The sequence below is a fragment of the Arvicola amphibius genome, chromosome X (genome assembly GCF_903992535.2).
Source record: "Arvicola amphibius chromosome X, mArvAmp1.2, whole genome shotgun sequence".
Classification (NCBI taxonomy): Eukaryota; Metazoa; Chordata; class Mammalia; order Rodentia; family Cricetidae; genus Arvicola; species Arvicola amphibius.
This window is the reverse complement of record NC_052065.1, coordinates 89,704,719-89,731,629: the sequence shown is the minus strand read 5'-3', so window position 1 is coordinate 89,731,629 and position 26,911 is coordinate 89,704,719. Positions and strand designations below refer to the sequence as shown.

Below are 26,911 nucleotides of genomic sequence, written 5' to 3'. Positions count from 1 at the left end.
GGATGGAGATAGAGACAGAGTTCCACATTGGAGCACCAGACTGAGCTCCCAAGGCTCAAATGAGGAGCAGAAGGAGGGAGAACATGAGCAAGGAAGTCTGGACTACGAGGGGTGCTCCCATCCACTGAGATGGTGGGGCTGATCCAATCGGAGCTTACCAAGGCCAGCTGGACTGGGACTGAAAAAGCATGGGATAAAGCCGGACTCCCTGAACATGGCAGACAATGAAGGCTGCTGAGAAGCCAAGGACAATGACACTGGATTTGGATCCTACTGTGCATACTGGCTTTGGGGGAGGTGGGGGCTAGCCTGTTTGGATGCTCACCTTCCTGGACCTGGATGGAGGGGGGAGGAGTTTGGACTTCCCACAGGGCAGGGAACCCTTACTGCTCTTTGGACAGGAGAGGGAAGGGGAGTGGAAGGGAGAGGGGGGTAAATGGGAGGCAGGAGGAGGCAGAAATTTTTAATAAAAAAAGATGTGAGAGTTAGCCAATAAGAGCTAGAACTAATAGCCAGGAAGTGTTTAAATGAATCCAGTTTCTGTGTAATTATTTCTGGACTAAGCTAGCCGGGTGTCGGGACACAGCCTGCTGCTCATCTTACTACAGAGTGGCACCCAACGTGATAGACTAAATCCACTTAAAACCTGATGAAAAAGGTACTGAGCCATGTGGCTAACATAGATAAGATTAATGGATTAATATAAGCTATAAGATCTAATGAGAAGCCTGAGCCAATGGGCCAATCAGTTTTATAACTTATGTAGACCTTCTGTGTGATTCTTTGGAACCTAAAGACTGTGGGAACCGGGCAGGACAGAAACCCCAACAAGCAGCCCCTCATGTTATACTTTTGCCTATGACAGGGCAGGATACTGCTAGGTGGAAAAGCCAAACTCAATAAAGGGAGCAAGAATATGGAGTCTGGGAAATGCTAGCAGCCACCAGAGAAGTAAGATGTGAGGTAACTCTATGGTTGGAAGCATCACTCCAGCCCTCTGGCACCCCTATATCCAAAGAGTCTGGAATGTTTGGTTGAAAACATCACCTCAACCCCTAACATCCTTATATACAAAGAGTCTTCAATATTTGGGTCCAGGCATTATCCCAGACCCTGGAACCCCTATATCCAAGGAGTCTGGGATGTTTGGTTGGAGGCTTCACCTCAACCCCTGGTATCCCGTAAAAAGGTTTAAGTGGAACTTTCCATTCTATGCCCCTTCCCTAGGAGTTGCTGCAGTCCAGACTCCACCCCTGAAAAAGGCTGCCAAACAGTGACCCCTCCCCAGGGAGGGTCAAGCCCACTCTCACAAGCTATTTAAACTGCCCCCCAAAGAATGAACATGTGGTCTTCTGGTATTTCCTTTCCCCTCTCCGTGGTCTTTCCGGTTCTCCTTCTTTCTCTCTGTGGTTTTTTGGTCTTCCTTTCCATCTCCTCTCTGAGGACTGGAAGGGCACCCTGGAGCGCTGGCATCCATTAAACCCGAGCTTTTTCTAATTTGGTTTGATTTGGTCTTATTTGCATTGACGGAGAGGTTTGTTGGGCCGCAAAAACTTTACAGTAACAAGCCAGATGCTTCATTGTAAAATATAAACTAATAGAAATGGATTAATTTAAGTTGTAAGAGCTACTTAATAATAAGGCTGAACTAATAGGCCAAACAGTATATAATTAATATTAAGCCTCTGAGTGGTTATTTTAAAAGTAACTGTGGGACAAGGGGAACTAGGAACCTCCAGTTACAAATCACTATACTTTTCAACCTAGGGTCTTTTGGAATCTTTATAAATAGAAAACTATATATTTTGCTAAAAGCACTATAGAAATTATAAAGAAATAAGCTTACTATGAGCTGTGCTTTGCTATCAAAATAATGCTAGCTATGTTGAAGCTGCTTGAAGTTGTTTTAAAAATTAAAAATCAATTATTCGTTTAATTTTTTTGTTACAGAGTCTTTCTATATACCCTAGACTAGTCATAACCAATGTCATTTATGTGTGTGTGTGTTTATGTGTGTGTGTGTGTGTTTATGTGTGTGTCATTTTTGAGGTTGTAGCAAATTAGTATATTTTGATTTCTTTTAGTTCATGCTTGGTCAGAGAAAGAAAAACTCATTTTGAGGAAACTATAAAGATTTGATAAAACTAAATCTAGTCCCATAAACATATGACAAGATGGTGAATCAATATTTTTATTTCAGTCACTAAAATATATCTTATAATGAAATTTAACCCTATATAATCTTTCAAAATGTAATAAAACATCTTGTTAGTTGTCCTTTTCATAAAAAAGTAATGTTAAATGCTATTATGGTGGCTACAGTTTTTTTTTAAAGGTCAAATGTTTTAAAAGTCTATTTGTAAAAAATATAACAATTTTTCTCAGTTTATCTTTGTTCTCCTAAATAATAGAAGAGAAAACAATACAACATGCTGCTTTGTTAAATTGGATAAAAGGATACATACACAAATACACACACGGGGGGGGGTGTAAAAGAGGGAGGGAAGAATGTAACAGGGTCACAGGCTCATGGGGTCATTTACTTTTTTGTATTTTTTATTTTTGAGATTATGATTACAATATTTCTCTCTTCCCTATTTGCCTTCCAGACAACTTCCATATACTTCTCCTTGCTCTTTTTGAAATTCACATCTTGTTTTTATCATTGTTAGTGCATGCATATATGTATATAAAATATACTCCTAAATATATCCAGCTCAGTCTGTATAATGTTACCTGTATGCATGTTTCTAGGGCTGACAATCTGGTGATGGACAATCAGTTGGTGTGATCTTCTCTGGGGAAGACTCTTTCTTGTGCTCTTAGCATTCCTTAGTTACCATAGTGTGCAATTCCATTAGACATGCCAAAGTGATGCAGAAAAGTTCACAAGGCTCACCCCTGCACAAAGAACTGCAGGGGTCATTTCCTTTCATATGAGACTTAACAGTATAGGTTATGAGTTGTCAGGACAACTATGTAAAACATGAAATCTTTCTGTGTAATAGTTTAAACTGTTGTCTATCTGTTGTGCATATGTACACAGAAAACACATCTCCGTGGGGGTTTCAGCGTAGTTATAGTCTAATTGTTTAGGTCTGACAGTGACTTAAAGTAACAAACATTTATCATTCAGCATAGTTTGGACTGGGATTACTTTCTCCCTCTTTTTTTCTTCCTTCCTTCATTCCTCTCTCTCTCTCTCTCTCTCTCTCTCTCTCTCTCTCTCTCTCTCTCATTCTCATTTTTTTTTCAAGAAGGGTTTCTTTCCTGGAATTTGCTCTGGAGACCATATCTCGAACCCAGAGATCTACCAGATCTACCTGTCTCCGCCTCCCTAATGCTGGGATTAAAAGAATGTGCCATCACCATTTGGCTCTAAAGGGGAATTTCAATGGTTTAGTTGAGCACTTCTAGCTCATTATCTCTCATGAATTTTCAGTTAAAATGCTGACTGACATTTCAGCTCTAATAGTTATTTTTCATAACTGTGACTGAATACCTAACAAGAAGCAACTAAAAGGTTAGAGGGTTGATTTGGGCTCATGGTTTCAGAGAAGAATCCTTCAAGGCAGGAAAGACATGGTGGGAGCGACTCAATTTTTTTCACATCTGAATGGATCAGGAAGCATACTGTGCATGACATGGTATGCAGTAGGCATCTTTCCTGTTATTTACTCCTATCTGGAAACCCAAAGTTGCCACTTATTTACGCCTTAGGCAATTATTAATCCAATCTGATTGGCGATATAAATTAACCACCAGAGCAGCCATTTGACATTTTGACTGAAGTTTCAGGATATATTTAAAGATGGCTCATTTATAAGGCCATTAGTAGGAGGCCCTAGTCCTTCACTGTGTATGCTACTTATGCTACTTTCGTTTTTGTTGTCCCAACTAATCCCCTTACAAAAAGCCACATAGGTGAATGAAGGGATTATATGACTTACAATTCTAGATTACAGTCCATTATTGCTGGAAGGTCAAGATAGAAATTTAAAAACATCATGCTCAGTGAAGAGCAGGGGTGGAACTGCAGCGATGGGCAGGCTTCCGGGTAACAGCTCGTGGTGGGCTCCAGGTAATCAAAGAAAAGCATAGGGCTGTCTTGACTACAGAAATTGGCACTAAGACTAACTGCAAGATCTGTAGTGACATTGGGGGAAATTGCAAGAATTACATAAACTTCCATCTGTTACAGCTGAACCTTCCAATCTAATGTCTTCTGATACCAGTACCTTTGATAATAAGGTGTATTCAAACAATGTGGGGTTTTGCCCAGAAGATGAGATAAGGCACGAAGCTGAAGTCCCTCCCCTTGCCTTTTCGAACTCTAGACTGGAAAAAAGGGATTCCAGAGTTTCTACGAGTTCACAGGAGCAGGAATTCACTGACGTCAGACAGACTTATGATGCTGGAGCTTCAAACCCAGCTAATGTCAACAGTGAAACCTCCGAGGGAACCAACACCCTTTGAAGATGTGATTACTATCAAGCCAGAACCAGATGATCTCATTGATGAAGACCTCAGTTCTGTGCAAGAGAATTCCTTATCTCAGCAGAAACCTACAGTGACACATATATACAGTTCTTCTCATCCTTCTATTGAGAATTATCAACCATCTGCAAGTAGAAATGCAGATACTGGTGCTCATTTAAATGGGCTGTAACTTTAGCAGTTGAAAAACAGGACTCACAAACAAGCAACTGGATTACAGAACAGCTAGTGTAAAAACTTTTCATTTGAGTGGACCAGATGCAAAAAGAACATCTGTGTTAACCAGATACAAACTAGGTATTTGTGTTAACCAGGTGCAAACTGGATATTTGTGTGGACCAGATGCAAACTGGTCATTTGAGTGGACCAGATGCAAAAAGAACATCTGTGTTAACCAGATACAAACTAGGTATTTGTGTTAACCAGGTACAAACTGGATATTTGTGTGGACCAGATGCAAACTGGACATTTGTGTGAGCCAGGTACAAGCTGGACATATGTGTGGCCCAGAAACAAACTGGAAATTTGTGTGATTCAGATACAACTACACATTTATATGGACCAGATACAAACTGGACATTCGTGTGAACCAGATACAAACTGCACATTTGTGTGAGCCAGATACAAACTGCACATTTGTGTGAACCAGATACAAACTGCACATTTGTGTGAACCAGATACAAGCTGGACATTGTGTGAGCCAGAAGTGTTTAGAAGCATAGAAGAAACTCACAGGCTCTTGTTCAAAAGTAATTTATATAAATTAGCACTGAGAACAAAACTTTCCAGAAAGAAAGATGTCTGTTGTAAGCTTCATTGTTAAAGTAGAACAACAAGAAATCAGCCATGATGGAGAAGAGCAGGAAGATGCCAGTTATATCTCCTAAACAGAAAGCATGCCTAGTAACTTGTTTGAACCAGCAACGCCTAAGAGGAGCTCCACAGAAACAAACATTGCCAGTTTCCCCAGAACTTCTTCTCAAGAAGGAACACAACACAGGTAATTGTAATCTTAACTGGTAGAACAGAGATGAGTCAAAATTACTACGACATGGAACCCATGGTTCATGTAGACCGAAGACTGTTATTCTGAAGTTAAATCTGTCTGAGGGAATGGTAGTAATATCAAAGAGGAGTATGAGATGAAGATGAAGCCTGTAGATATCCTTTGGGTACTTTCAGTGAATGGGCATGGGATCAAACTGGTCCCTCTGAATGTGGTTGACAGGTGGGGCAGACTGAGGGGCCAATGACAATGACACTGGGATTTGTCTCTACTGCATGTACTGGCTTTGTGGGAACCTATTCTCTTTGGATGTATACCTTGCTCAGCCTGGATATAGTGGGGAGGGTCTTGGACTTTCTACAGGGCAGGGTGCCTTGCCCTCTCTTAAGATTGGAGAGAGGTGGGAGGAGGGTGTGTGGAAGGAGTAGGAGGGGAGTGTGAGGAGGGAAGGAAGTGGGAATTTGGATTGGTATTTTTTTTAAGTAATAAAATAAAATGATAAGAATAATAGAAAAAGAAAATTAAAAAAGAAACGCTGATCCTACCTGACAGAATATTACGAAAATTGAAAGTTTCCATTTTTGATGAAAGATATTCTGCAGTTTTCTTTGAAATTTTGAATATATCGATTTAATAATATGCATTTTTAATCCCTAACTGGTGTCTAATTTCTTAACTGTGTATATGTGGTTTATTGAGTGCATATTTTAAGTGTATAAGTGTTAAAGTATAACTTTATTAAGTGATTTTAAAATTATTTGTGTTTTAACTGGAAAAGACAATTTAAGAAAGTCAAATTCTATTAAAACATTTGTGATTTGCTTGGAGAAAAATAGACATACTGTCATATGGACACTTACTGTCAAGATACAGTGATTCTTTGTATTTGCAATGAAAGAATAATAATAGCAGGATGCAGGCATCTGTGTACATCTAATTGTTCCCATCTAAAATGATATGATTTTTAAAATGAGTAATAAAAAATTAGAAGTCACAAGCTATTCTTCCAACATTTCAATGGGGATAGAAAATATGTCTTTGGAACAGTAAAGAAAAGTTTCTCTAATATGTACCAAGTTGACAGCAGTGATCTAATTTAATCAATCAAATATCACTGTTCAAAGGATTCATGCTTAATGGATGAAATGTTAAATGGATTCTTTCCATTAGGACACAGATATACAAATATACTCACTCTGTTCATAATATATTTTGCAGCCAAACAAATCCATTGGAACATAAGAGCAACATATTATTTGGACAGTGTATCATAAAGCTCAACAAGCCAAATGTCATAAAATAATTGGCAATATAGAAAACAATTTCAGACTTAGGATAGAAATCCTTGTTTTATAATTGAAGCAAGGATATTCCATATACAGAATGGCACAGGTTGGGATGAGGTGGAGTGGGATGTAGGGATGCAGTATAGGGGGAGATGTGAGGTGCTTCATGATTTTCACTGTCCCAAACTGAGATTACTGCTTGATTCCTGAGTTCTGCCATACAGTCTAAAATATATGCTTGCCTTCAGTAGGGAAAAGTGATACTTTAAACACTTTTAGGAACAGAATTGTTGGCCTTTTGTGACTTGGATTTAGCCTAATGTTGTATTCCTTATGTTGGGTTTACAACAGAAAGGAGAATTCAAATATAATTCCAAAGTATCAGAAGGAAAATAAACAGTCCGTCCAGCCAGACTGAAGAATCTTTTGTCTCAAAGCACCAAGAAGATTTATCCACTATCTCAATCAATTCTGAAAGTTCCACATTTTCTTGGACTCTAGCCTTCCTTACTCCCAGGACTCCAGTTAGGATATGAAGAATTAATCTGAAAAGTGAACTATACCCAAATCTCAAGACTTGCCAAAATTCACTTGACCTAAAAATCTGTTGATTAAAAAAAAGTATTTTAACCACAGTAGTGTATTCTGAGAAACAAAAAGGAGAAGGTATTCTAAAGTGAAAGGCAATCAAAGCCAGAAATAGGACCCTGAATGTGATTTAAGTTTTTCATCTGTTTGGGAACAGATGCTTATACACAAAAATTAAGGAGTACAAAGGAAGTCTTTTAATTATTTAATAAAGAACATTCTAACTCAAAATAGTAAATAGTATCATAGGTGACAAACATTTCAGGACTAGTTTCTCACTAAATTATTAAATGAAATATCTATAAACTACACTGTATTCAAAATTCAAAAGGAAAGCACTTTCCATGAACTCCAAAGACACACTTTCTCTAGTCTAGAACTAAATGATAAATCAGTTCAATACTCAGTTGATGTTGCTTGTTTTCTTTCATTTGACAGTCGCTTTGTTCACAAACTTCTATTTCCCTCAATTACTGTACATTTAGACCTCTCTCTGTATTGTGGGCAGAGGCATTATTTTCTCTTTCTCTTTTATCCTCATAGATAACAACACAGAAGTTGACGTACAATAGATGCTCAATAAATGAATGTTTGTTGACTGAGATTTCTGTCCCGCCTGGTCCCGCAGCCATTCAGTCCCAATGAAAAACACAAAAGCTTACATTAATTATAAAATGGTTGGCCTATTAGCTCAGGCTTTTTATTAATCTCTTTCTTATGTCTTAAATTAGCCCATAATTCTTGTTTGTGTTAGCCATGTAGCCTGGTACCTTTATCAGTGAGGCGTTCTCATCCTGCTTCCTCTGTATCTGGGTGATGACTGCAGAATGAGCCTTTCCTCTTCTCAGAATTCTGCTGTTCTCATTGCCCTGCCTCTATTTCCTGCCTGGTCACATAGCCTATACTTCCTGCCTGGCTATTGGCCAATCAGCGTTTTATTAAAATACAAGTGACAAATCTTTACAAAGTACAAGATCATTCTCCTACAACAGATGTCAATAAAGTAAAATATTATTTGTGCTAAAAAATATAAGTTTAAGCTAGGTGTTGGTGGTGCACATCTGGGAGGCAGAGGCAGGCAAAGCTCTGTGATTTCAAGGCCTGCCTGGTCTACAGAGCAAGTTTCAGGACAGCTAAGACTACAGGAAGAAGAAATTCTGTCTCAAGAAAGTAAACAAAACAAACAACAACAACAAAACAAACCAATACAAAAAACCCCAAAAGATACAAGTTTAACTGGTTCTGATCACACCCTCCTATCTCTGCAAACCACCATAGAGCACTATTTTGATTGTGAGCTTACCGTGTGTTTTACATTTGTACTGGTATCAATAGCAGGTCTTCACTTTGAAAGTTGTAGTTTAATCACAAGGATATTAATGAGAGAATATTAACATATTATTATCATCATTCTTACTATTATTATTATGGTGTGAGAGGGAGGAAGAAGAAGGAGAAGCAGAGTGGCAATATATGGAGTTCAGAAGACAACTTTTGGGTGTCAGTTCTCTCCTTCCATCATGAGTCAAAGGACCACACCCAGTTTGTTAGACTTGTAAGACATGTGCTTTTACCTGCTGAACCATCTTACCGGCCTCCTAATGTCTTGATAGAAGGTAAAAACAATAGGCTTTATGAATTCAGAGAAGGTGGTATTAGTGGAGTTCACCTGGTTAAAAGAGGTGTCTTGGTAGAAAAACTACCAGAAATTAACTTTAAAAATATTTAACTTATAATAGTACCTTTGCAAATACTAAGTGCGCTAAGGAATTTGAAGCCATCAATGTAAGCAATCAACCAAAAGCACCTATTATGCAAAGAGAGAGAGAGAGAGAGAGAGAGAGAGAGAGAGAGAGAGCACAAATGAGGAAGAGGAAGATTGATTAGCTAGTAAGCCTGACAAAATTCAAACTGTAGAATGGACCCAAGCAAAGCACAGAATTTAGGTTTAAACATTTTGTGAGGGAATAATGAAGTTAAAACAGAAGACCAAAAATAACAGAGCAAGATCCATGTAAGACTGAGGGTGTCTTGAGTGTCTACCTTATAAATTAAGAGTAGTTTTTCTATACACAGTGAAGACCCATTGGCATCTGTTTGACTTTTGCTACAATCTTATGGCTCTGTAGGTATTTTTATTAACATGGGCATATCCATGTACTTGAATTTGACAGACACAGTCCTGAACAAAGATATGGGCAACGAAAAGCTCATTTTAATCTAAAGCTACTTATTAAGTGGTTGAATATTTTCTCTTTCTAGATCCAAGCTCTTAGTCCCTACCTTAAAATAGCTGAAGCAAATGGCTGTTTTGATAGACACAGCAAATGTGGCAGTAAAGACAAATACTCAGTCAAGGTCAAGGGGAAACGGAATGCTGGGTTGTCATCGCATGGGATTACATTTTCTCATATTTTATGATGTTCTTAAACTCTAAAATAGCAATTAAATTTGTCTAAAACATGCAATGTGCTAAGTGCTATATTAAGTCTGCATGCTATCTCGAGTCTTTGCAGGAGATGAAGCAAAACTGAAAAGTAATAAAGTTAAGAGAAAAAGTTTGGGAGGAGATGAAGGGCAGTAAGGCAGAGTTACTGTGATTTCTAATAATCCAGGAAGGTTAAAAAAACAGTCACATAGTCAACTTCCATAACTAGAAGTAACAGAGAAATTGAAATTTCATTAAGCGGTAGTAGAATACAAAATGCATACTATAAAATGAGCACCTTAGGGGACATAAAGATACAGACTTCATAGAATCACAGAGCAATGAAAAGTCTTGAAGATCATGTGTCCTTTCCCCTGATCTTCATGCAAAACTTCACCTCAGCCATCTCAGACAAGAATCTCTCCTGTTTGAAACTGAAATGTAAAACAGCCCAGAGGTAATTTCACAACCTCTGAAGTATTGGTTTCTGATGTTTGACAGCCGTCACTGCCAGTAAATTCTTCTTAAACTTTCTTTTGCTATATTGTCATTTCCTGTGTCTCCACCCTCTCTGCAGATGGGGAGCATCTGGTCCTAATGATTGTCCTTCAGGTCCTCGAAGATCATTACTAAGTTACCTCTTAGCCAGCACTTCTATGGAATGAACAGTTTCAATTCCCCTCGGTTCTCTTCTTCAACTTATTTTCCTGTTGTTTATCATCTCTGTTCTGGGATCACTTCGTAATAAGAAAAACATTCTTGCTGTCTTTCATGCCAAACTGTCATACAATTAAAGCCCCAATTAACAAAAAAAAGAGTATATATCTGCCTGAACTCCTCAGGCCAAGCATATTTTCTACAAACTAGCCTCTTTTTCTTGATGATAAGTACCAGTGGAAATTCTTACTTAGACTAAAAAGAGCATTTTTCTAAGGAACTGAGCTGTGTAGAAGAATTATTTCTGGTTTTCATGGGTACATTGTGTAGTTACATAAAGAGAAGTTACTCAGAGCCCCTTGGACATAGGAATTTTAGCTGACTTACATAGCCTCAGGCAAAGGTCATGCTCCTGAATTCTGAACACACCTTTTCTACTTTTTTTTCTGCAGTCGAGATATAATAAATGATAGAGGGAAATATCCCAGGCCTTCAAGTCATAAAGTAACACTTTCCAAATCCTCAGAAACAAAGACTGTTGCAGGCCTGATAAAGTCGTAACCAACTGTAGAAATATTGGACCCGTTAAATACTGTAAGTCAGTAGTAATCGGAAATCTTGAGTCCACAGTTTAGATGGAAGATTTATTGGTTGCCTTTAAGACAATACAATTCATTTGCATAATTATATATTATGCCTTTTGAAAATTATTGACACAACATCTCTTCACTTATAACCTGGACCCCTACTAGAATTCAAACCTAAACACCATACTACTTTCAATCAAGGAGAGCATTTCAAACTTCATTCTATGATGTGGGCACTGGCAGTTTTATCTCTTCTTAATGTGGAGTAAGAAGTATGCAAGTGTGTTTTTTTTATGGAAGACGTTGGCCCGATTCGACACTTATTTTTAATAAATTGCCTTGCTCATGGTATTTGATCACAGCAAAAGAAAAGTAGATAATACGCAGGTGCATAAGAAGGGTTGGGGAGGGAACACGGTAAGGAATGGAGGGAGAAACAGAAAGTGGGGAAGTGATGTGGGATCTCCTCTATGTGCTGTGAATACCATTGGTTAATAAAGAAGCTGTCTTAGACCTGCACAAGGCAGAACTTAGGTAGGCAAGGAAAACTAAACTGAATGCTGGAAGAAAGGAGGCAGAGTCAAGAAGAAGCTATGGAGCCAACGCCAGAGTCAGACATGTTGAAACCTTGCCAGTAGGTCATGAACCTCATGGTAAAATATAAAATAATGGAGATGGGTTAATTCTACATGTAAGAGCTAGCTAGCAATATGCTTAAGTAATTGGCCAAACAGTGATTTAATTAATTCAGTTTCTGTGTGGTTATTTCAGGAGTCTGGGCAGCCAGGAAATGAACAAGCGGCCTCCTTACTACAACAGGGAAGTGATATAATTGTATTTTATTTAGAAATGTAAAAACAAAAATTCCCCAAAACACAAAAGAGAGGAGAGACTTCTTTTTGACCTCTGTATCACAGTCTGCCTTACCTGGGATGTTGTAAATTTGGCTCTGCTACTTTTTACTTCCTACTTACTCCTTATTGTGATTTTAGAAATGAGCACAAGAATATTTCTGGATTTTTATGAAGAGTTACACATGTTTGGGTGCATGCAGAGGCCAGAGGTGTCTTCCTTGACTTTTGAGAGAGTTTTCATTGGCCTGAGGCCTGTTAATTTGGCTTAGTTTAGCTGGCCAGGTGAGCCCCAGTTATCAGCCTATCTCTGCTTCTCTTATGCTGAGATTATGAATGTGTGCCCAAATCCTAAATTTTTAATGTACACTCTTAGTCAAATATAGACCCTAGTGTGGCAAGCACTTATTCTTTGAAACCATCTCCCTAGGCCCTACGCCTATTTTTTTTTTGAAAGATGGAATCCGGAGAACACTTCAGATACCTTTTCTTTCCCTGGGAGGACTGTGACAAACTGTACCCTAAGGGCTTCGTGCTTCTTACTGCATGTTTTCAGTCACGATTCTTGTGAGAAAGTCCAGAGAAGCCACATAAAAAGAAATGCACAGGGATGACCTGAATGATTTTCTGGCATTCACAGACAAGTGGTGTGGCCCTTGAACGCCTTTCGGTTCCACCCTCAGGTTGAGTTCCTGTACTTTGTAACTTTGACTTCTGTGTCTCTGTAGCTTATGAATGCATTTAAATAAAATATGCATTGTGGTGTTTGCTACTTTATTAGTTGACCCCAACATGTTTTAAAGTTCTTATAGATTATGATTTATTATTGAAAGGAATATGAGTTATTCTGGTTGACCTGAATTTTTTATTAACAGAGAATCATCAGCGTTATCATAGCAGGGTCATAAAAAGGAATTACAAATAAGTAAACAATTAAACTTTGCAATTGTGGTAGAGTTCACCCAATCTTTAACTGGCAGTTTTAACAACTCATTGTGACCTCTTATTGAAATAAGGTCATTTCTCGAAGTTCCTCACATATTGTCTTCTTTTGCTAGATTGAGGGTGGGTGGAGGAATCTGTTAATCCAAGAATTCAAGGCAAGAGACTCATAGCCTGAGAGAACAGTATTGGCTTACAAGAACAAGATCGTAGAGGTAACCTTGTTGTGGAAATCATTTGCTGACAACTTTACACATTTTACAATCTAGAATCATAAAGCATAGCAATCAAAGAACTAAAATCAGTGTAGTACTCTTTGCTGCATATTAAATCTAACTCTCATGTATAAACCACTCAGGAATTGCTACTTTAACAGTCTAAAGGCCTCTACACTAAGCTTCAAATAGGCTGATGATTTCCCTAATCCACTGCTGCCACCAGGTTGACTGGGAACCTGGAGATGGCACTGGCAGTTCAGGGTCAATGGCAGTGGGAACTTTACCCTGTTACTACTTCGCTGACACCTTCAGTACCTTAATAAGAATTCTGCACACTTGGACAATTACACAAGCTTGGTGGCCAGCTCATCGTTCTTTTGCCAAAGGAAGAATCACAGTTTTGTTTTGTTGCCTTGGAAAATGGAAAACACGACTGTAGCTCTGGGCCAAGTAAGCTGAACACCTAACAGCCTCTCCCTTATTGAAGAATTTTTCAGTGTCATAGAGATGCAGTCCTGGGAGAGTTCAAATTCACCATCTCTTTCTGTTGCTGCTTCTGCAGGGGACGTCGCTCTACAGATCCCCTGCAACATCCCAGACCTGATGAAGCAGAGGATAATTAGCAAGCCACATCTCTCAATCTGATGATTTATTTGCATTTCAGGAATTCACTTTTCTGATTTTCATTTCCTTATCTTTAACTTTTCCTTGCTTTAAAAAAAATCCGCTTTTAAATTTTATTTTACATTTTATTTATTTAATGTCTGTTTTCTTAACAGTGTCAGACAACCTGAACAAAGTAAGTAGCATATGTTTGCAGCATGTTAAAACACAGGCAGTCCCAGGAGCCCAGGCTTATGCACTGAAACTTTTCTATTGTTTATCACTTCCGCCAGTAAAGAACAATTATAAGTAGTAGAAACAGCACTGATTGTTCCTTGTAGCTTATATTTTTATTAATAAAAATGTCACTAGTCATTTTCAAACTTTCATCATAAGCTCTACTCTTCTAGGAGCTATTTTTGCTATAACGTGAATGAAAGTAACAAGTGCCTACCACACTAAAGGGATTTCGCTTGCATTAGCATGAGTATTCCTAAGCCACAATATGAAGTAGGATTAGAAACTCCATTTTAGCAATGTGGCAGGAATTTCAGAGAACTGAAATTGAGAATTATATATACCTTTTCCTACACTGAAACTATTTGGTTTGTTTTGTTTCTAGGGATACTGAGTCTCTGTACTGCCTTATCATATCTAACTTGTGATCAAGGGATATTGACAAGTCATCTGGCAGTTATGGAGCATGCTGGTCAAATCCTCTAAGGAGCAGATGCCATGGCAGAACGTGACATATAAGAAACTTACTGAGGACTTGAAGAAAAGAGAGAAAAAAACAAGAAAAGAGGCTAGTGAGTTGGGAAAGACAACTGATTGTGATACAGTTGCAGTTCAGGTAAGGGCAAGGAAAGCTCAGTTAATCAGTCTTATTTTCAAGACAGGGTTTCTATATGTTACCCTGGAACTTTGTAGACCATGTTGGCCTTGAATTTACAGAGATCTGTATGCCTCTGTCTCCTAAATGCTCGGATTAAAGGTGTGCATCACCACTCCCCAGCTAATCAGTCTTAACATGCCACAAAATTCTAAGAATATTAGAGTGAAGTCAGTGGGGAGTTCTGTAATGAAGATAGACATCAAAGTTGCCCTGTATTTTTCACGGATGAGATGCTCTATTGCCAGGGTCATGCTCAGCTGTTGTCTGAGAACAACCTGTGAGAAATGTGGGCCTCTGTGTAAGAAAGATTTAGAGCACAGAAGCTAAAACTCTCAATTATGTTCCTCATGACAGAACAAGAAGACACTTGTTTCATTGTTGCTATGGGGATGCAGGCTGAGCTGGATTCAAGGCTCCGTGGAGTCCTCTAGCCTAATTAGGAAGGTTCATTTAGTCACATTGTATTAACATCTATATTCTTTTTTAATTGCTTATGAATTTCTCATTGTTGTTTTGTTTTTTGTTTTTGTTGTTGTTTGGGTTTTGAGACAAGGTTTCTCTGTATAGCCCTGGCTGTCTTGGAACTAACTCTGTAGACCAGGCTGGTCAGACTCACAGAGATCTCCCTGCCTCTGCCTCCTCAGTGCTGAGAATAAAGGTGTGCGCCACCACTGCCTAGCTTGCTTGTGATTCTTAACACACCGTTAGGCACAAAATAGTTGTTCAATGACTGACATCAGCAACACAACGTAGCCAGCATCAATCTGCTTTCTTGTAAAGTAATAAAAATGATATGATACTTTCCAAAAAGATTATGATATTCTTAAATGACTCCTAATGTAGATAGCTGTTGTGTAATATCCCTTTACAACAGGTGATGTGTCATTGTAATTGGTTTAAGAAAGAGCTGAATGGCCATTAGCTAGGAAGGAAGAGGTGTGGCAGGACTTCTGGGGACAAAGAGGTCTGGGAAGAAGAAAGGAGGAGTTGACAGCCCGATGGAGAGGAAATGGAGTAAAGGGAGCTGAGTCATGCAAAAGAATGTAGATTAAAAGATATAGGGGAATTTAAGTTATGAGAGGCAGTTAGAAACAAGCCTAAGCTAAGGCCAAGCTTTCATAATTATTAATAAGTCTTCATGCTATTATTTATTTGTGAGCTGACAGTTCTGAGAAAAACAGTTTGTTTACAGAGTGCTCTAAAAATGCATATCTGGAAAATACAGCTGGTTTTACATCATTGAGAGCAAGATCATCCATTGTCCAGTATGGTAGTTTGGTTGGTAAAGGAGCTTGCCTTGCAAGTCTCATGACCTGCATTTGACCCCTAGAACCCACAATGAAAGGAGAGAATCTACTCCCCAAATCTTTCCTCTGACATCCATATGCCATGGCATGTGTGACTATACTTACACACAATCATACACACTAGATAAAAAAGTGATGAATCTTAAATAACAAGAACAGCTATTAAAATCCTTTGCCTTTCTCAGCCCAGTCCCCTTTCATTAAGAAAATCTTCAGTATTTGAAGAAGAAGAAGAAGTCTCCAAAATTATCATTGTATCAGTATACATAAACCAAAATAAGCAGGCCTGCATGGACATACTTGGCTTAACACACACTGATGTCAATTAATTTCAACTTTATGTCATTCAGCCATGCCTTCACTAAAGAGTACAAGACAGCTGTGACCACACAGTAAAGCATCCTTGAACTCTTAATTAACCACTACAAGATGTTGATATCCATGGGAGACCTGCCCTTTTCTGAATAGAAATGGAGAAGGAGTGGATGCGGGGGAGGCAAATGGGGAAGGTGGAGGCAGAAGGGAGGGAGAACTAGGAGCAGAGGGAGGGGAATGTAAGGTCAGGATGTAAAAGAAAGAAAGGATGGAAGCAGGGAGAGAGGAAGGGAAGGAGGGAAGGAGAAAAAGAGAGAGAATAAATGAAAGCTCTTGGATCTCCACTGTAGAAATAGACCCATGTATGTTATTGGTGGGATAGCAAAAGAAAATGGAGGCAATAGAGAAGGCTGGACCAGTTGATGGATAAAAAGGAAAGGGGGTAACAGTCAAGACAAAAGGAATGAAGAAAAAGCTGTGCTAGAAATGGCAGTGCATCTCTAATCATAATCTGGGGATGAGGAAAGAGATGAAGAACACAGGTTATGCATGCCAGTGACGGTGGGCATAAAAGCTCAGTGGTCTTGACAAATTAACTGGAATACACGCCGAGAACAATTACAGGTACCATGCATTGAATATTCATTACATGTCAGGCAATGTACAGAGTACTTTATTTCAGTTACTTAACAAAAAGCTTTTAATAAAACCTCTGAAGTAACTGCTAATACAACCCATTTTTAGATGAAATGACTTAATGAAGGTCATAGAACTAGTCCATATTGGAACTCAAATGGGAACCTGGTTCCATCAGGCACATCTACTGTTAGTATGATTTTGCTCCTTTACCTATAAAGACTATTCAAATAGCTGATATATATTGCCTGGGAACAATTTCTTATTTCAGGTTTCTATTGCTGCAATGAAACGCCATGACCAAAAAACAAGTTGGGGAGGAAAGGGTCTGTTAGGCTTTTGCTTCCATATTGCTGTTCAGTACTGAAGGAAGTCAGGACAAGAACTGAAACAAAAGGAAACTAAGGGATGAGCCAGAGCTGTAAATTCCCTTCCTGACCACGGAGAACATTCCAAGATATACTCCCAGAGTGAGCACCTGGGTAAGAGCCGGAATATTTATTAATGAAATGCTGGAATACACCAATAGCCTCAGTATCTGAGGGCTGAGGCAGGGAGAGAAGATTTGGAGGCCATCATAGATTACATAAGCAGAACCTGTCTCGAGAAAGACAGAGAAGGAAAACAGAATGTCTGCAATGGAAAGGCACAGTAACAAAAAGAAAACCGTGCCCATTGCAGCTCAGTAGCAGATGTGCCTTAGGAAAAGAGAACTGTGAATGTGAAGGGCGTATTAGTTTGGATTACTATTGCTGCGACGAAATATCATGACCAAAAAGCAGCATGGGGAGGAAAGGGAGTATTTCTCTAACAGTTCCATAGAGCAGTTCATCATCAAGGCAGTGAGGGCAGGAACTCAAGAAGGGCAGGAACGTGGAGGCAGGAGCTGATGCACAGGCCATGGATGGATGCTGCTTCCTGCCTTGCTTGCATGGCTTTCTCAGCCTGCTTTCTTATAGAACCCAGGACCACCAGTTCAGGGATGGCACCACCTACAATGGGCTGTACCCTCCCCAGCAATCACTAATTAAGAAAATGCCCTACAGTTGGATCTTATGAAAGCAATTTCTCAGTTGAGGTTCCTTCCTTTCAGATAACTCTAATTTGTGTGTCAAGCTGACATAAGATTAGGCAGCACATCTTATTTATTTTGTGTTTGCAATTTTGGGGCTGTAGCTAAGAGATAGTCCCTGGTATCAACCACTACAGATTTTACCATCTCTCTGGAGGAGGTACATCAAACCCTCAAGCCCCCCCCCCCAAAAAAAAGGCACATTAGGCTGTGTCTCTCAGACAAAGACTTTTCCAGGTGTAGCAACCCTGACAAACATGAGCAAAGACCGAAGGAAGCATGGCATGATTAAGTATTTAGGACCAAAGTCCAAGCTAAGACATTAGACCTAAGAATTTTTAGGTTCGGTTGTTTAAAAGCTTGTTTAAATACGAATTCTTACGCCGCGAGGCAAAACTGTCACTATGAGTCAGGTGCATCATCATCAGAAAGTGTCACCACTGGGTGGGATTGAATTGCCAGCACATATAATGGCACCCTCTTGAGCAGTGTCAACCAGGATGCCAATGACTGACTGAACATGAAAGGTGGCAGATGGATAGTAACAACAAGGAGCTTGCCCAGCTGCTGACTCTATAAAACCTGCTCCAGATATGAGACATTTTCTCAGCCAGAGTAGGTTAAATCCTGACACTGTCAGCGTGAGGTTTTTATTTATTTATTTACGTTTATGAAAAAGCAAAAACTCAAACTTGTCACCCAAGGAAGATATACATTTGACCTGTTCTGTATTGATTTGTGTTATTGTTTGCGCTCCTGCTTCTGTTCTGCTAAGTAGATCCAGATCATCTGTACCATGCTAACATGAACAGGCAAAAGTTCAAGTTTTGGTCAAGGTGTTCAAACTCAGGTATCTCCTCTCCTCCCCTCACACATGTTTATTTTAATGAGTGCTCTGTTCTTGCTCTCAGACCCTTCTTACTCTAAACCATGACCACTAATGCTTGCATTAGATACGCTTCACTTTGTCAGTCTTTAAGAATATTTTCCTCTGGTTTACTCACCTCAGCTCTATGTATAGAATTATCAGTTTTCAGCTTTGTATACAGGGTGTCAGCATCATAAACACCTGCAGCTGTAAGGGAGAGGCAGTCCTGCCACCCACCCCAACTCAGTAAAGTCTCACAGGAGTTATGCCAGCTTATTGGTAATCTTTGCCAAGACAAGAGATGGGACATCTGGCATAGAGGAATATTTCCCTATGAAAAAGCACTATGACGAATTCGGAGGTTGTATTTGCTTGCATACTCAGGCTACTAAGGGCTCAAAGGGTAATTATGGGAGACAGAACCTTGTCAGTCAAGATAATTAATTTGAAGGTGTGAAAGGAGACTGTGTTTAAAGCAGAGCAGAGGATGGCAACATGCCTACAGCGGCAGTTGTGATACAGTATAAAGAGAACCGATCTAGTTACCAAGAGACCTGAATCCCAGATTTAATAAACCTTGGAGAATTATGTGAGCTTAGGTCAGTCCATGTCCCCTCTCTGTGCTTTGGATTTCTGATCTACTAAGAAAATATTGGGTTAAATGACCTTCTGGGGTCAATTCCATTTCTCTTCTCCTAGTACTAATTGATTGCTTAATAGGCAATCAGTACTGGAGAGAGTAGAAATGAATCTTTACGGATGGCCTGAAGCTTGATTATCAATGAGGCAGCTTTACTGTTGGGAAATAAAAACGATAAATTGCAAAGCTCAATAAAAGGTATCAGGAGTTGAACATTGGTTTTACTTTGTAGGTCTGGGAACGGGGCATACAGTCAGTGAGGGATCATTTATTTGAGATAAATATGTCTGGTGGATTTTAAGTCTAAAAGAAGAGTTGTTAAATTCCTGGAATATATTAGACAAATATTTGTCTAATGGTGTTTTGGTGGTGGTATTTGAAGAACACTGTAAGAACCTAATTATTGCTAAATGACTATCTTACCATAATACCAAAGGACTTGTATTTTCAAGTTCTTGTTCCTGTATTTTACTAGGAAAGTATGCAGCAGAAAGACAGAACTGGTTACTTATTTTGACCACTAACCTTTTCTACTGTTCGCTCTACACCCCAGGAGGCCAATGAGGGAATGCGATACAGAATAGGGGACGTGGGTAACTGTGTGAATGTGTTGGGAAAGTGTCTGTGACTTGAGGAGCTATTCAGGAGTAAATATGTGGTACCAGATTATGTCTTTTCCTTGTAGGGATCACTAGCTAGTCAGTGAGTATTGTGGGGACATTATAATCTTAGAGAAACATCATAAATTTCAAAAGAGAATATATAGAAAAGTCAGAACACAAAAGGAAAGGTATAGGTAAAACAATTATCAGCTACTTATAGGCACATAAACATACATAGAATTTCATGATTTATCTTGATACATATATATCTATTCAAGTATATATTCAACAGCTCTTACAGTCTGTCCCAGCAAGTACCTCTAAACAAAACATGATCAGAATAGAAGGTATGAATGGGATCCATAGATGTGTTCTTTCTGTATTCTCAACCCTGACTCAAGTGACCACATTCTAGTTATTTTGTCATCCAAGTGAGAAATAGAATTTCTAGAATCTTTTCTTTTCCTTATCTCTCCACCTGTATTTCTGCAGTCTTACATTCACTGACTGTTTTGAGGCAAGGTCTCATGGAGCCTATGCTGATTTCAAATTCACTATGTAGCTGAGGATTACTTGAACTTCTTTGCCTCCATTTCTTGAGTGACAGGATTGCTGGTGTGTATAGCCATGCATGGTCCTTTTAAAAATTAATTCCAGTATCTTTCACTCAGTTTCTGTGCAGATTCTTTAGTTTAAATCCATCATGGTATTTGGATTACTGAACCATTCTTCTAATCAATTTGCTTGTATCCAGCCTGATATCCCTGTCAGAGTTCTCACAATGTTGCTAGCTTATCAGAGATAGAATTCTCATTATTTGAGCATTGTTCTGAAGTTGGATATAGTGCAAACCTCAATCTGTGTCACATGATTTTTTTTTTTTTTGGTTTTTCGAGACAGGGTTTATCTGAAGCTTTTTTAGAGCCTGTCCTGGAACTAGCTCTTGTAGACCAGGCTGGCCTCGAACTCACAGAGATCCGCCTGCCTCTGCCTCCCGAGTGCTGGGATTAAAGGCGTGCGCCACCACCACCCGGCTTGTGTCACATGATTTATGAAGCATTATTGGTTACTCTATACTTATACTCCATCATAGACCTGCATGCTGCCTTTCCCTCTCACTTTCATACTCTTTACTTTCCCATGCCTTATAATATTTATATATACGTGTGCCTTTGAATATGTAGATGCCATTCAGTTATTTTTATCGAGCTAATTGCTTAACCTAAAGAATCATCTCCTCAAAGATCGCCTTTGCCTCCTGGTACACCCTCCCAATAGGTGAGGTATAGTTTCACAATGTTTTCATAGCATCTTCCACTTAGCTCAATTGTAGACATTTTTTATCATAATTGTCTGGTTACTTCTCTGATCTCTACACAATAATGAATGCTGCAGATGTAACTCCTACCTAGGAAAGTATGTGACAGGGAGTAAATGCTCAGTTGATATTTGTTAAATGAATCTACAAAAGAACTCAGTGATTTTCTGATGTGTGATTCCCCTCTTTATGCTGTGAATATATTTTATTACCATTGGTTAATAAATAATCTGCCTTGGCCTATGGCAGGGCAAATTAGAGATATGAGGGGAAAGCTAAACTTAATGCGGGGAGAAGGAAGGCATGGTCAGGCAGATGCCATGTAGCTGCTGAAGGAGAGAGATGCTGGAACCTTACCGGTAAGCCACACCCTCCTGTTGATACACAGATTAATAGAAATATGTTAATTTAAGATCTAAGAGCTAGCTAGGAATATGCCTAAGTCCTTGGACAATCAGTGCTGTAATTAATATAGCTTTGTGTGATTATTTGGGTCTGGGCAGCTGCGAAGTTAAAGTGCAATCTCTGCTTACAGAATTGTGCCCAAATATTTGGCAACAATATCCACATAAAGCCTAACAAAGCTTAAAAAAGGGGGTGAGGTTCTAGTCCTACAAAATTGGGAGTCAAGTGGAGGTTCTTGGTATCCATATTTTTGCAAATAGGTTCTGTTTGCTAGTGGCAAGCAGAGGTCTGGCTCCTTTAAGATAAGGCTTCCTGACTCAGTTTTAGCAGCCAAAACTGCACGGTTTATGCTTGTAGCAGGAACAACTCTCTTTCGGGAGACTGCTAAGGACACAGTTAAATGGAGTTTGTGAGCAGCATATTTTAAATTGCTTAACGGAGACATAAACCTGCTGTGTCCCTGGAGCTGGGGCAATGAGCATGGTTCATGGAGGCAAGTTCATAAGCATGGTTTGTGAACATACCTCTGCTGTGTTGGACTGGGTGGACACAACAGGCCAAAGTTGCAGCATTAATCCTAGTCACACCTGTTTAGCATTTCAAAAAAAACCTTCTCCTGGTCAGATAAAAATTACAGATACAGAATAAGACAGATTTAGATGAAAAAGACCCTCTGAATGGGTCACAGTGTTGGATAAATGTACATAGACTTAAGACAGAGAGACGAAAGAGTACGAACAATCATTAATTAAACGAGTAAAGACAAAAAATAAATATTGAAAAGTAATAGAGTAAAAAAATAAGCCATGTAAAGATGGAATATTCAGAGTCTGGATTATCTATAATCGGTGTGGGATGTCCTTTGGTCCGTGTGCAGCTTTCATTGGTTAATGAAAAAAGAAACTGCCCTGGCCTATTGATAGGACAGAACTTAGGTAGGCAGGGAAGATGGAACTGAATTCTGGGAGGAAGAAAGCAGAGTCAGGGAGATGCCATGGATCCTCTGCCAGAGTAAGACATGCTGCCAAAGCTTAGCTGATAAGCCACTGCCACTTGGCAATACACAGATTAATAGAAATGGGTTAAATTAAGATATGAGTTAGCCAAAAAGAAGTTAGAGCTAATGGGTCAAGCAGTGATTTAATTAATATGGTTTCTGTGTAGTTATTTCAGGTGTAAGCTAGCCGAGCAGCAGGGATGAACAAGCGGGCCTTCTTCCTACATATAATATTGTGTTTTCTTTGAATTTCTTAACTGATAATGAGCTAACTGTGGAGAAGGATTTGATTCTGTGGGTTGCTAAGCTAAACCAACATAAAGGTATCTTGACTTCAATATTTGAGTCTAAGAATATGTTACTTTGGAAAAGAGGTTCTGCTTTTGTTTTAACAGAGGATGCAAACCTATCAATTCTTTTTAGGCTAATGTGATTTGTTAGAACAAGACTCCCCCAAAAGTCTTCATGAACCCTAAACTTACTTTGTCCAACAAACAGCAAGAATCAGTTTGGAGAAAACAATGCCTAAATTCTCAAAGTGATTGTTGATAAATGTTTATTTTCATTTTAAAATGATTGGTTATAAATTAATGGTCACAGTCAATTTTGAAAAATACAAGGGGGAGGGGGCTGGAGAAATAGCTCAGTAGTTAAGAGCATTGGCTGCTCTTCCAGAGGTCCTGAGTTCAATTCCCAGCAAGCACATGGTGGCTCACAACCATCTGTAATGAGATCTGGCACCCTCCTCTGGCATGTGGGCATACATGGAGGCAGAATGTTGTATACATAAAAAATAAATAATTTTTTAAAAAAATATAAGGGGGATATGATGAAGAGATCAATACTTTGCATTTGTATGGATCTTGGTCTATTGATATAAGGTCTATTTTATTACACTGTATATGTGTACTTCTGCTTTTGTTTAATTTATTGTGTTTTTATAGCTCATTTAAAGATGTAATATACAATTAAGAAATACAGATTAATAGATAGTCATCTATAATAATGAAACTTTTAATTATGTAAGGTTTTCTAGAAATACAGAGATATATTTCAGTTACATAGATAATCTTAAACACTTTAAAGACCTATGGAATATGACATTTAAAATATTTTAAGACAGTGAGACATGTCTGCTTCTGGAAGTACCAATTACTTCAGTCAAGTTGATAGGTATTGAAGAAACTCATTATGGAATTTGCCCTCAATATGACAAGGCTAGCTATTGGGGAAGAAACTGCTCTTGCCTGGACTGCTTGACGGTATGCTGTATAAACTGGACATGCAAGACCTACAGAAAAATGACTGCTAAACTTCCCTAATGAAGATGAGGCAGCCCTTCAGGGTTTCTGCTTCATGAAAGAGTCTGCAAGACATTCTGCAGGACACAAATAAAGTGATTGACAAATTGCCAATAAAGGCAAAACAGTCTTTCAAATTTACTGCTTCATGGAAAAGTCTGTTGTATACTATGGACCGGAAGGTGGAAGATGAATGCCCTAACATTACATAAGAACTTTGGGTGAATGTCTGGACAGCGAGATGTCTCTGTAAATTCTAAAGTTTTGGAGGTTGCTTACAATGCACTTCCTGTTTACTTAGGTAATATTACATCCTGGGATCTTTGATGGAGTTAAAGACAGATAATTAGAATTTTCCTTAGTTATGATAAAAGATAAATTAGATATGAAACTGTAGACTCACAAAGATAAAATAGATGATAGAATATTTTCTTTAATTTTGCCAGATACAAATAGACTAAATATTTTAACTGTAATTCTTGCTTGATAATTCTTTTGTTATATGCAATTTTATTATATTAAAGTTAAATCCTTCCTTTTTATTTAGACAGAAAAAGGGAGATGATGTGTGATTCCCCTCTATATACTGTGAATATATTTTATTACCATTGGTTAATAAAGAAGCTACTTTGGCCTATGGCAAGGCAGAATACAGCTAGGTGGAAAAAACTAAACTGAATTCAGGGAGGAAGATGCCATGCAGCTGCTGAAGGAGAAAGATGCTAGAAACTTACTGGTAGGCCACAGCCTCATGGTGATATACAGATTAATAGAAATGTGTTAATTTAAAATATGAGCTAGCTAGGTATTATGCCTAAGTTATTGGCAAAACAGTGCTACAATTAGTATAGCTTTTGTTTGATTATTTAGGTCTGAGTGGCCAGGAAACATAAAAGGAGTCTCCACTTACGATTTTCTTTAAAATTTGTTGGATTACTATATTCTAACTAGCAAAAATGTTAACTATAAATTAAAGATTTTTGTGCTACACATATCAAAAAAGGAATATATTTTCCCTGGATGGAACTGGTAACAATCATATTAGGTAAAATAAATACAACTCAGAAAAACAAATAGGAGTTTTCTTTCATTTGTAGAATTTCAATTCAAAATGGTTTAGTATTTTTTTAACTTTTCCCATTTCTTTGTGTATATACATACATACATACATACATATATATGTGCAATATATATATATATATATATATATATATATATACATGGTTTGATGTGAGATGCCTCTCTGTATACTGTGAATAAGTTTTATTACCCTTGACTAATAAAGAAGGTGATTTGACCAATAGCCAGGCAGAATAGTACCAGGCAGAAATCCAAACAAAGGTAAAGGGAAAAAGAAGGCAGAGTCTCATAGAGACAAGCAGCTACCAGAAAAGCAAGATGTGAGGTAAAAAGCCATGAGCCCTGTGGTAAAATATAAAATAATAAAAATGGGGTCATTCAAGTTCTAAGAGCTAGTTAATAATAAGCCTGAGCTAACAGGCCAAACAGTTTGTAATTAATATTAAGCATCGGAGTGGTTATTCCAGTGTTGACAGGTGGGAGAGAAACCTCCAGTTTCATCTGTTTGATGTTGGAAATTAGCCTGTATGAGTTTTCCACCTTCCTCATTGAGGCACGGTCTTTCATTCAAATGACAGTCTCTCTGATACAGTTAGTTGCACTATCCAGTTTGTTCTGTGGATGCCCTATGTCTGCCTTTGGAGGCCAGGTACACCCACATGGCACTTGTTTGGATCTTGGGATCTATACTCCAGGCCTGACACTTGGGTAGCAAGTACTTTAATCATTAAGTTCTTTCCTCAGGTACCACAGAATCTTGATTTTTAAAATAAAAACCATGGAAGTATAAGGGTCACCTGCTTGTGGTAGGAAACTTGAAAGAGAGGGTGTGAGTGTAAATATGATGAATGTGGATTGTACGATTATATGAAAATGTCACAATTAAACATTATTTTATAATTAATGTGTAATTATTTACATGTTAAATCATTTTTACTTTTAAATATGTATTTAAATATATTTCCCCACTGGTCTTATGTTATATGCTGAATAAATTGCAGAAACAGTCTCAGTCTGTTGTCTATCAATCTTAATCTTTTTAACCTAAATATAGTTCTTCTGTGACTATTTTTAATGAATTTGCCATCTATTTTCTTTTTATTTAAATCATGCATTATTAAAACTTACTTAAATTATGCATTTCATTTTGTTTTATGTTCACACAGGGTGTCACATTTTATCTCAGGACGGTATGGAATTCATTATGTAACACAGTACAGCTTTGAACTTGTTAATTCTTCTGCCTCAGCTCCCCAAAAGGCATGCATAACCTAGCCCAACTATTTTACCACCTGTTTGGGTTTGAATGTGCAATGTCTTCCATAGGCTCACATGTTTAAATACTTGCACCACAGCTGATGGTGTTGTCTGGGAATGTTATGGAACCTTAAGGAGGTGGAGCCTTGCTGGAGAAAGTGTGCCATTAGGAACAGCCTGTGGAGTTTTGTATTCTAGCCTTACTTCCACCTCTCTCTTTGCCTCCCCCCCACTTAAGATGGATGAAAGGGAAGCCCTTTGTGCACTGCTCCAGCCACTGGACCCTCCCGGTCCAGTGTCAAGTCTTCTCCATCATGATGAACTATATCTGAATGAAAAATCTAAGCCAAAATAAACTTTTGCTCCTTTAATTTTTCTCAGTGTTTTTTAATCATAGCAATGAAAAAGGAACTATGATGCCACCTATATTCAACATTATATTTACAGGATGTCAGATGTCCTCATAAAGAACTACTAATTAGGACTCGCATAGTGCTCCTCGCCAGCATTGTCACACCTGCCAATCATTTCTAGTCATTGATGTATTAGTGGAAA

The 26,911-nt window shown here is 38.4% G+C and overlaps 1 protein-coding gene across 1 annotated transcript in view; it reads right to left on the bottom strand.

The window, feature by feature from the left end:
* The window catches only part of Il1rapl2 (interleukin 1 receptor accessory protein like 2), a 578,390-nt gene that overhangs the window by 113,777 nt on the left and 437,702 nt on the right, over positions 1-26,911 (bottom strand). The window lies entirely within an intron of this gene.